Source organism: Pinus tabuliformis, chromosome J (genome assembly GCF_031772625.1).
Source record: "Pinus tabuliformis cultivar Carrire ecotype Pingquan chromosome J, CPIR1, whole genome shotgun sequence".
NCBI lineage: Eukaryota > Viridiplantae > Streptophyta > Pinopsida > Pinales > Pinaceae > Pinus > Pinus tabuliformis.
Genome location: NC_142295.1, coordinates 702,681,010 through 702,691,003, shown reverse-complemented (window position 1 = coordinate 702,691,003; position 9,994 = coordinate 702,681,010). Strand labels below are relative to the sequence as shown.

The following is a 9,994-nucleotide window of genomic DNA, read 5'->3' as shown; positions in this document are numbered from 1 at the left end:
TTTCCATGCAGACAACTAATTTGATGTGCCTACCAGAGTGCGCGGGCAAATCTGCCGCAGAAAGCACGAAAAAGTCATTGTGGCGAATGGCATTGCAGCCCCAGGATTTGCGTAGCAGAATGAATGGGTAGATGGTGATCTGGTTCTCGTGGCAATGCAGACATTTTTCCTTTCCCATTCGTCGTGTTAGCAGTTTCGGATTGCCGAGTGCTTATTGCAGTTGAGATCATTCGTCCCCTTTCAAAATCTGGGACTGCAATACAGCAGGATTGCTATACAGATCGGCCATGGGGAACGACTCCGAGCCTGCAAAGATTTTACTCCCTTATCCTCAGAGAGCCGATGAGGAACGACTCCGAGAAAACGATCTTTTCCCTCTGGTTTGTGAAGTGATCTAGATGGAAAACGATACTGCTGCCAGCAGTGGCATGAATATAAGGCTTCTTATCAACGAGGAAAGTGGGAAGATATTGTTTGCAGAAGCCGGTAAGGATTTTGTCGATCTTCTCTTTACCTTTCTCACCTTGCCAACGGGTTCTGTCATGAAATTACTTTCACCCCCAAATTTTGCAAAGAGAGTCGGCTGCCTCACCAACGTTTACAACAGTGTAAACAAGCTCCACTCCATGTTTATGAATGCCGATAAATCCCGCCTGCTAGAGCCTAATGTTATGTCTGCCGACTCTAATGAACTCCTTAAAGTACAGTCCTCTCCCACCAACTATTACGTTTGTGGTGCTCAGCTTCATTTGGTGGTAGTACGCACCATATGACCACTCAGGTGGGTGGGCACTGTGCTTGCGGCCGAGCGATGAATTACCCTGTGCAATTACAGAATCCCTGCAACGCAGTTAACAGCAATGGCGGAGGAAGCAGCGGGGGAGGTTATGTGAAGGAGACAGTTACTTTCATAATCACCGACGAATTGGAGATCTCTCCTGCCTCAACCATCACCAGCTTTAACTTGCTGAACAAGTTCAAAGTCCAAAATCTGTCGGATCTGGTGGAGAGAAATGCAAATGTTGATCCTGATGAGGCACTGAGGCTGCTTTGGGCTTGTCTGGCTTCAACCACTCCTTTGGACGACGTTTTCGACGGTGATGGAATTATAACCTTTCCGTAGAGGTCTGGAGATTCACATGTAACAAGATAAAATGGCGCAATCCGGGGAACAGCCTAATGAAGCCACGATTCCTCGCCCTGCTGATTCTCATAGATCTATACCAACACCATTTCTCATGAAAACCTACCGGCTTGTCGATGATCCGAGCTTAAATGACATTATTTCATGGAACGAAGACGGCACTACGTTCATCGTTTGGCGGCCTGCGGAATTCGCCGTGATTTGCTGCCCAATTACTTTAAACACAACAAGAGCTTCTGGAAATGTATGGAAAATGAAAATAGCATTGCTTCCGGAGGTTGAAGCCGTTGCGGCCACCGAAGATGCAAACAATTGAATTGAATTGATTGTTCATCACAAAATTTGCAATTACAAAGGCTTTGCATGTGGAAAGCCATCAACCCTCCAAATGTCATTTTGCGTTATGTTTGGATTTCTTTTTCCATTTTTAGTTTAAATTTGTTTTGTATTTATTATATTAATTTTATTTTTATTTATATTTGTTTTATATTTATAGATTTTCATTTAATGATTTGATTTCTTTTGATTTGTATTTGTATATTATTAGTTATCATTTTTTTTAAGGATTGATTTGTTTTGATTGTGTGATTTGTTTTTGTATATATTTAGTTATAATTTATTAATGATTGATATGTTTTGATTTATATAATATTTTATTTGTATTAATATATATATATATATATATATATGATTGTATTAATATATATATATGATTGTATTAATATATTAATATGATTGTATTAATTATATTAATATATTAATATGATTGTATTAATTATATTAATTATATTAATATATTAATTATATTAATATATCAATATATTATGATAATATATTATCTTTTGTTATCAAGTTTCAAAAAAAAATAAAAATAAAAATAAATAAAAAATAAAAATAAAAATAAAAATAAAAGATAGTTAACAATTGTTGTTTAGAAAGATTTTAAAAAGTAAACATTGGCATGTGAAGGGTACTGGCATAAAACAAAACTATGAAAATTGAGAGAATCATGAGAATTACAAGAACATGATGAAAACTTTGGGGGCATGAAAATTGAGAGAATCATGAGAACAGGATGAAAGAAAAAAATTTTAAAAAAGCAAATATTAAAAAAAAAACAAAAACAAACAAACAAACACACTTTTCACAAAATTCACGCAGGTTTGAAAATAAATAATGGAACTTTTGGAAGCATAATTTAAAAGAACATTTGGTGGATTTGCTGATTAACTTGCATAGAATTGACAATTTGATATTGTTGTATGCTTTTATAACGTACTAATCCGCAGGACACAGCAAATGCCAAACTTTTCGCCATGCACAAAAGTCAGCTGACACAAACAGGGAGTATTACTTTTCATGGTTATTTTAAAAAAAATGGATTGATATTAATATCATGATTAAGTCAATTTTAACAATTTGTTTGTCCTTAATTTGTTTTATTTGGTATGATTTTTTGCGTAAGAATCATGAAGAAACTGGCCATTTCTTCTAGAGCACGCTTATGTTTTCTTTGTACCAAGTTTTTTACAGGTTACAGGATAATCAAGTGAACATAAGGAGATTACATTGTGACGACAATTGGTCTTCCAAAGACTAAAGTCATGACAGATTCTAAAGACAAATCCAACTCTACAACCACTCCTTTGCAACTCCCTTTTTGCAAAAGATTTTGAATTCCACCAATTGTCAAACCATAAAGCATGACCATATCCATATTCATTTTTCACAGCAAGAGTTCTTATTCATACACCATGCATTTCCTTATTGTCATTTTCCATGTCATTACCATTCCCCTTCATTTCCGCAAATAAAACCCTGCTTCTATGGATATCATTGAGTCAAAGTCCTAGAGTCTAAGTATCATTGAAAAAAACACCTAGAGGCTTGCATGCCTTAATGGCAAGTACTCTTGCCAATGAACAATGGGAGTACATTAATATCCCTTGTTCGTTGGATCTTGTAGGTGACTCGACCACGACAAATTTATTCGTACCTACAAAGATGTGTTAGGCATCCTGACTCCCATTGGAATCAATGGTGGGAGCTCTTGTGTTGGCTAGGGGCATTCATTAACGGCCACTAAGTCAACAACTTCTTGCTATGTTCGACATCGACACATTTAATCACATAGTAAGATTTGTGCCATCGAGCGTTGAAGACTTGAAGACCCATATTTTGTAGCAGATGAAGCCAATTTCTTTTCATTGTTTTTCAGTTTGTCATCACTTGAGGACAAGTCAATCAATAAGGCTGGGAGGGAAATGTAACTTATATATTTTATATACCTTCCAAGCCTTATAGATTTTCAGCCATATTCAGCAGACTCATCAGATTCATCATCCAGCAGTAGAGGATCCAACAGTAGATACAACTTTCAGCCATGTTCAGCAGACTCCTCAGATTCATCATCTAGTAGCAGAGGATCTAGCAGTCGATACGACAATACAGATCCATCTTTCATTCACCATTTTCACAACCAAGTAAAGAAGACTATGAACAACAGTCTTTGCCGCCACCCGTGCACAACTCTCATCCATTTTTGGAAGGGTAAGTTAAGGTATGATATTTTCTAACTTTTAACCATTAAATTCCTTGAAAAGTTAGAATAATAATTTTTGGAAAAACTTCACTTCCTTTCCCCATTTCACATAACTGCCCAAACCATGCGTTTAAGGGGAAGGATACATTTACATTCATATAGCATCCACATTCATATATCACATTCTAAACCCCACTTACCTTCAAAATATATTCTCTATTACATGAGCATACAAATGGCTTTGTCAAAAGTATTTAAAAGTTAATTGGATGCCAACACAATCATGGTTGTTACACAAGAACCAACCATGATGCATTCCAACAAAAATACTCTGCAATAAAAATCACATTATCAATATGCAAAGATCATACATTGAATGCAACAAACAAAATATGGTTGAAACACAAGAACCAACCAAGTTGTAGTTCATCAAAATAACGCTTTGCAAAAGTTAAGTAAATGATATCATGCAGAGTTTAAGCCAAAGCTCAAGTACCAAGAAGTAATGTAATAGATTGCATGAGGACATGCAATACCTTCAGTTTGGGGGAGATGTTGGGCCTCAAAATAGTCCCTATTTTCACTCCATTATTCACCAATATCTTCACATTTTACCTTCATGTCACCTCCATTCCACCTCCACATCATTACATTTACCTCATTATTGGGTCATAACTATGCTTTTCCAAAGTTTATTAATTCTTAACATTTTTAAGTGGATTTATGGCTAAACTTTAGAAAATAATATGCTTATACTTATACCTAACAATTAGAATGAGTTTGTTGACACGTGTAGGTACAAAGGAAGCTTCCAGGGCATCTTTATGTGGCCTTGAATGATCAAATTCGAATTTGATAAGATAAGCCTCATGGAAAAGATCATGATCTCATGGAGAAGATCATGGACCTCATGGAGGAGATCATGGAGGATAGGGTTATGTGTCTAGATGGTTGAGAAATGTATGGAACTAAAGAGAGATTAGTGGATCATCATTATGAGTTTGTTATTTCATCTCATTGTATAAATAGGAGTACCTCCTCCATTCCAAAGAGAGGACTCTTGGAGCATGTATCCAACTTTTGATGGAATAGAATAAAGCTTCATTTTACATATATTTCCATTATGTAGTTTTAGATATAAGTTGCCTTAATGTAGTATATGGAATAGCTTGTCACTTTGTTCTTAGGAGAATTGAGCTCACTCTAGAAGGATCAAAGGAACATGTTATTTCATATTAGATCTTATTTCATTTAATTGCTTAGATGTTTGAGGATTTGTTTGTGATTGATGAATGAGTTTTAAATTAGAATCTTATCAGCATATGAGAGGATATCCAAGGGTCTAAGTTAGGCTCTCTCTCTCCATTTGATTTGCATGATAATTGAAATTCATTTTTTTGCTTTTATGTTTCAAGTATCATATGAGGAGATAACCAAGAGTCTAAGTTAGGCTCTCTCTCCATTTGATTCACATGATAATTGAAATTCATTCTTTTGCTTTTAAGTTTCAAGTTATTTCATTTCTTATGCTTATGGATGAATCTTAGTTTAGTTTGGATTAGTACATGAGAGGACAATCAAGAGACTAAGTCTTTCTCTCTCTTTGAATCTGAACAACAATTAAAGTTCATTCTCTTGTCTTCATTTCAAGTTTCTAGTTTTATGTAATCAATGATTTCTCTATGATACTGTAGGGAAGGACAACCAGGACCTCCTTAGTTAGGAGCCTCTTCCCTTGCATATTATATTGAGTCGTAAATAATTTAGCTAGACATAGAGTTAGTTGCCTACTCCTGCATATATTTTGCTAGCATCATCACAAGCTTACGAGTTTCCCTGGTCGATAATTTAATGAAGCAATTTAAGCAAATAAATTGCCCAACAATAACCTCACTTTGGCGCAGAATAGAATGAAACAACATGCATATCAACATCGTAGTGACAGAAGTTTTTATGTAGGTGACTAGGTATTTTTACGGCTACAGCCATAAAAGTAAATGCCCCTCAAGAAATATAAGAAGGATGATAAATTATCACCAAAGTATTATGGTCCTTACAAGGTGTTGCAAAAGATTGGTACTATGGCATACAAATTGGAGCTTCCTGCATCTTCCTGAGTTCACCCAGTTTTCCATGTTTCATGCTTAAACAAGATTATAGGTGACAAGCTCCCAGTTCAAACAATATTGCCAGAAATTGACGAGGAAGAAAAAATCATATTAGAACCTAAAGTAGTCATGGATATAAGAACTCGACAGCTACGAAATCGATCAATTTCAGAGCATCTAATCAAGTGAAAGAACTTACCCACTGAATATTCCACATGGGAGGATGAGAATTTTATACAGAAGCATCCATAACTACTTAAGTGTTTAGGACAATACTTTTTTGAAGGAGAGGGGCATGTTAGGTCTCTATAATACTAGTGTATTCCCTCATTTTATTGTCAGTGTAGCCCCGTTATTGTTATTGTTGTGCTCATGTAGTCCCCATATTGTTATTATTGTGCCCCATAGAAGCCCACTATTGTTATTGGTGTGCCCTTACATTATTATTGTTATGTCAAATCTAATTATATTGTGACCCCTTAGACTCCTATATATAGAAAGGAGGTTTTGTGATTTGAATCGTCCAAGAATTATTCATTTGTGTAATGTAAAGGAGGTTCCCCCCTCGAAGAGGCTAATTTTGAAGTTGTTGATCTATCTCTTCTTATATTTTGTAAGTTGGTTTCATAACAAATCCTTGGTCATGAAACATCACCCTTGTTGCTCCCACAATGATATGGTTCTTCCTCTCAGCCACCCCATTCTGTTGTGGGTTGTGGGGTGTTGTCAACTCCCTTTGAATGCCTTCTTTTGCACAAAAAATTTTAAACTCGTTCGACACGTACTCACCTCCATTATCGCTCCTGAGAGCCTTCACCTTATTGTCAGTTTCTTTCTCAACCAATCCCTTAAATTCAATGAACTTAGAGAATGTCTCATCTTTCTTCTACCTGAAGAAGAACCAGCACTTCCGTGAAAAAACATCTACAAAGATAACATAATATTTATGTCTGGAAGTGGAGGTTTTCGAGAAAGGTCCAAAGACATTAGATTGGATCATTTCAAGGAAAACATGTACTTTTTTATCCCTATCATGGAATGTTGATTTTGTCTACTTCCCCAAGGTACACCCTTTGCATGTATCATGTTGCTCAAGTACTCCTTTGGGGATGCATGTGGTTATATGTTGCATCATCTTCGGGGTGTCATGGTGCAAATGGACAAATATTATATGCCAAAGTTAACTGACAGCGCAGCTCTTCACCTTCTCCGCCTTCGTGCTTAATGCAACATAGTCTTCCACATCTGGCTTATATAGGTCTTTCACACGAGCCCCAATCTACTTCACCTGTCCCATGGCTATGTGTCTCAAGAATTCTTTCCCTTTGTTGAAGATCACATTGTAACCACGGTTTTCCAAAACTACAATGGAGATGATATTTTTCTTTGGGCCCGGAACAAACATGACATCCTTGAGTCTGTTAGACTCCGTCTCATGTCAGAGATTGATTCTTCTTCAAAACCCTGTTTTGAAGAAGAAATCATTAATATGTAATTTGTCATGATGTTCTATAGCTCTACAGCTCTTCAAATGGCAGCAGTTTTCCAGACAATGCCACTGTCAGTGTGCCTGAGGAGTTCTTCAAATGGGCCGGGATTGGAAGTGGATTCTGAAAGTGGTTTTGGTTCCTTAGAATCCAGGCTCCTACCAGAGCAAGCCAGTTATTCGCATGAATCATGAAGCCAAAGTTGCCGCGCCTTCTACCAAGTCAATGAAGAGCAGTTCAGATTTGCCTTTGCCAGGAAAGGAGAGTGAACCTGCAAATAGAAATACCATTAAAATGTTGGAGGCTGCAGTACAAAGGTTGACAAGTCTCTGCTCATTGGTGAATGAAATGGAACCAATATGTATTCTAAACCATGTCTTTGTTTTAAGAGAGTACCTGAGGGATTGTGTACTAAACAACCTCAAGAGAAGGTTGATTATAATTTTAAAAGATTGATAGGGACCTTCATGCGGCTTTCTGTTCTGGAGTTATTGGTTCACCGTCACATGAATACAGCATGTAAGTATGGATTTAACGCAGGGTATGCGGGAGGTGTTATTGTGTGAGGCATTTTCTGGACCTATACATGGTTTGCATACTTTTGAGAAACCTGTACAGAACACAGGCACAGTGATTTCAATTATCTGTGATTGGTACCTGGAGAATGTTGTTAAAGATGTAAATAGTGCTGGTATTTTATTTACACCTATAGATAAGTGCATCTAGGGGGCCTTTGTTGTGAACATGTCATCTGGAGCATCGCTTACTTTTTTGGACACCCCTGGTCATACTGCCTTCAGTGCCATGCGAGCATGGGGAGCTGCAGTTACAGATATAGTGGTGCTTGTGTTAGCTGCTGATGATGGTAGCATGCCTCAAACTCGTGAAATCATGGCTCATGCTTAAGCAGCGAATTTGCCTGTTGTGGTTGCAATCAACAAATGTGACAAGCCAAATGCAGATTCTCAAAAGGTACGCATACAACTTTGCTCAGAAGGATTAGCACTAGAGGAAATGGGGGTGATATTCAGGTAGTTGAAATATCTGCAACAAAAAATATTGGCCTAGATAAATTGGAAGAAGCACTATTGCTCCAGGTTGAAATAATGGACTTGAAAGCGCATATTAATGGTGATGCTCATGCATATGTTGTTGAAACACGGATTAATCGTGGCTTTGCAAATCGCTCATATGAAAGGTGTCACGATTAGATGGCCGACAACAGGTTTGCATTGTTGGTTTGCAAGAATTTTAAATCTCAGATGTTGCAGGTCCAGATCTTGATCGGGTTTCAGGTGGTGGCTATGAGGCTGACCAAGAAGATCTGATCTCTCTTGCGTCTATGATTATAGTGGTTTGATTTGTTTTGAAGTTCATATGGTTTGAGGTATGTATAATTCATATGATTCAACCCTGAATGGTCTCATTATATATGGGTCTCAGCACAGCTTGATCTGAGAGTGGAGGCATTTCTTAAAATGTTTGAGAGTAAACTACATGCTATGTCAGATGATGATTTTAAGACAAACGTGGATGCTTTGATTGATGATAAGCTCGAGAAACACAAAAACTTGCAAGAACAATCAAGCTTTTATTGAAGTGAAATTGAGCTTGGAACTCTTAAGTTTGACAGGGTAGAAATGGAGGTTGCTGAATTGAGGAAATTGACGAAACAAGACTTGATTTACTTCTTTGATAATCACATAAAACTTGGCTGTCCTGAAAGAAGAAAACTGACCGTGCAAGTATATGGAAGTTCTCACAGTGGAAGCATACAAACTGGCCAAATCTATGGACATACCCTCCAACAAAGATGTTTGTAATGGTAAGGCAGTTACATCAGATAATTCAGATAGAGAGCATTTGAAGGATGACGCAGTTAAACTTGCTCCTTCAGATCAAATCCGCTGATATGAATAGCAGTGAATTGGATGAATATCAGTCAAAGCGCATCGATGACATACCTAGTTTCAAAAGGTCTCAAACTTTGTTTGGCTCTTTGAGGGGAGTAAATCAAGATTATACATAGCAAAAATTGAACAGTGATGATGCAATGAAATGATGGTGCAGTCTTAATGCCTTAATACTTCAAACCAAGCAGATACTCTCTGATAGTAGATTGAATTTCTCTGTACCAGACGGTTAAAATTGGTGAATGCCTTTCGAAATCCATTCAAATGTAGTAATGTCATCGTTATATGATAGTTTAACAGCGATTCTTAGATCTTGGGTTTTATCATAGTACCTTAACCAACTTGCTACGGTTACCAATGGTGTTTTATTGGAAAGTTAAATACAATGTTGCATGCATAGTGGAAATCTATATGACAGATCTCAGGAATTGTAAGTCACATTTTTTATGATCTTGTTCGCGCGAGAAGCATCCTAAGTCCCCTGTGGATCTCTGCATTAGACGCCCTGCAAACTCTGCGTTAAAAGATCTGCGTTTGGACTCGTTGTGGTTGTGGGTTTATATGTGTTTCATGAGATGTGTGAATGTGTCGACCATTGCATATGGTGGAGCAACGTCTTTCAGATACAATCAATGGTGTGGCCGCTGCAAATTTCTGCTCTGTGGACCTGCCAAGGAGCATCACTTATGTACGTGTCAGCAAATTAGTAGATCTGATTTGAAACTGTTCTTCAGATTTCTTTATTCTGAAAGGCAACGTATTTCCAGAGATTTGGGGGGGCGGTTGTAATTTCCAGAGTG

At 37.2% G+C, this 9,994-nt stretch overlaps 2 pseudogenes; both read left to right on the top strand.

Moving 5' to 3' along the window:
* The first annotated feature begins 398 nt into the window (after nt 1-398).
* Nucleotides 399-1,123, top strand: LOC149228731 (uncharacterized; annotated as a pseudogene).
* A 6,341-nt stretch (nt 1,124-7,464) lies between these two features.
* LOC149228730 (uncharacterized) lies at nt 7,465-9,602 on the top strand (annotated as a pseudogene).
* The last annotated feature ends 392 nt before the right edge of the window (nt 9,603-9,994 follow it).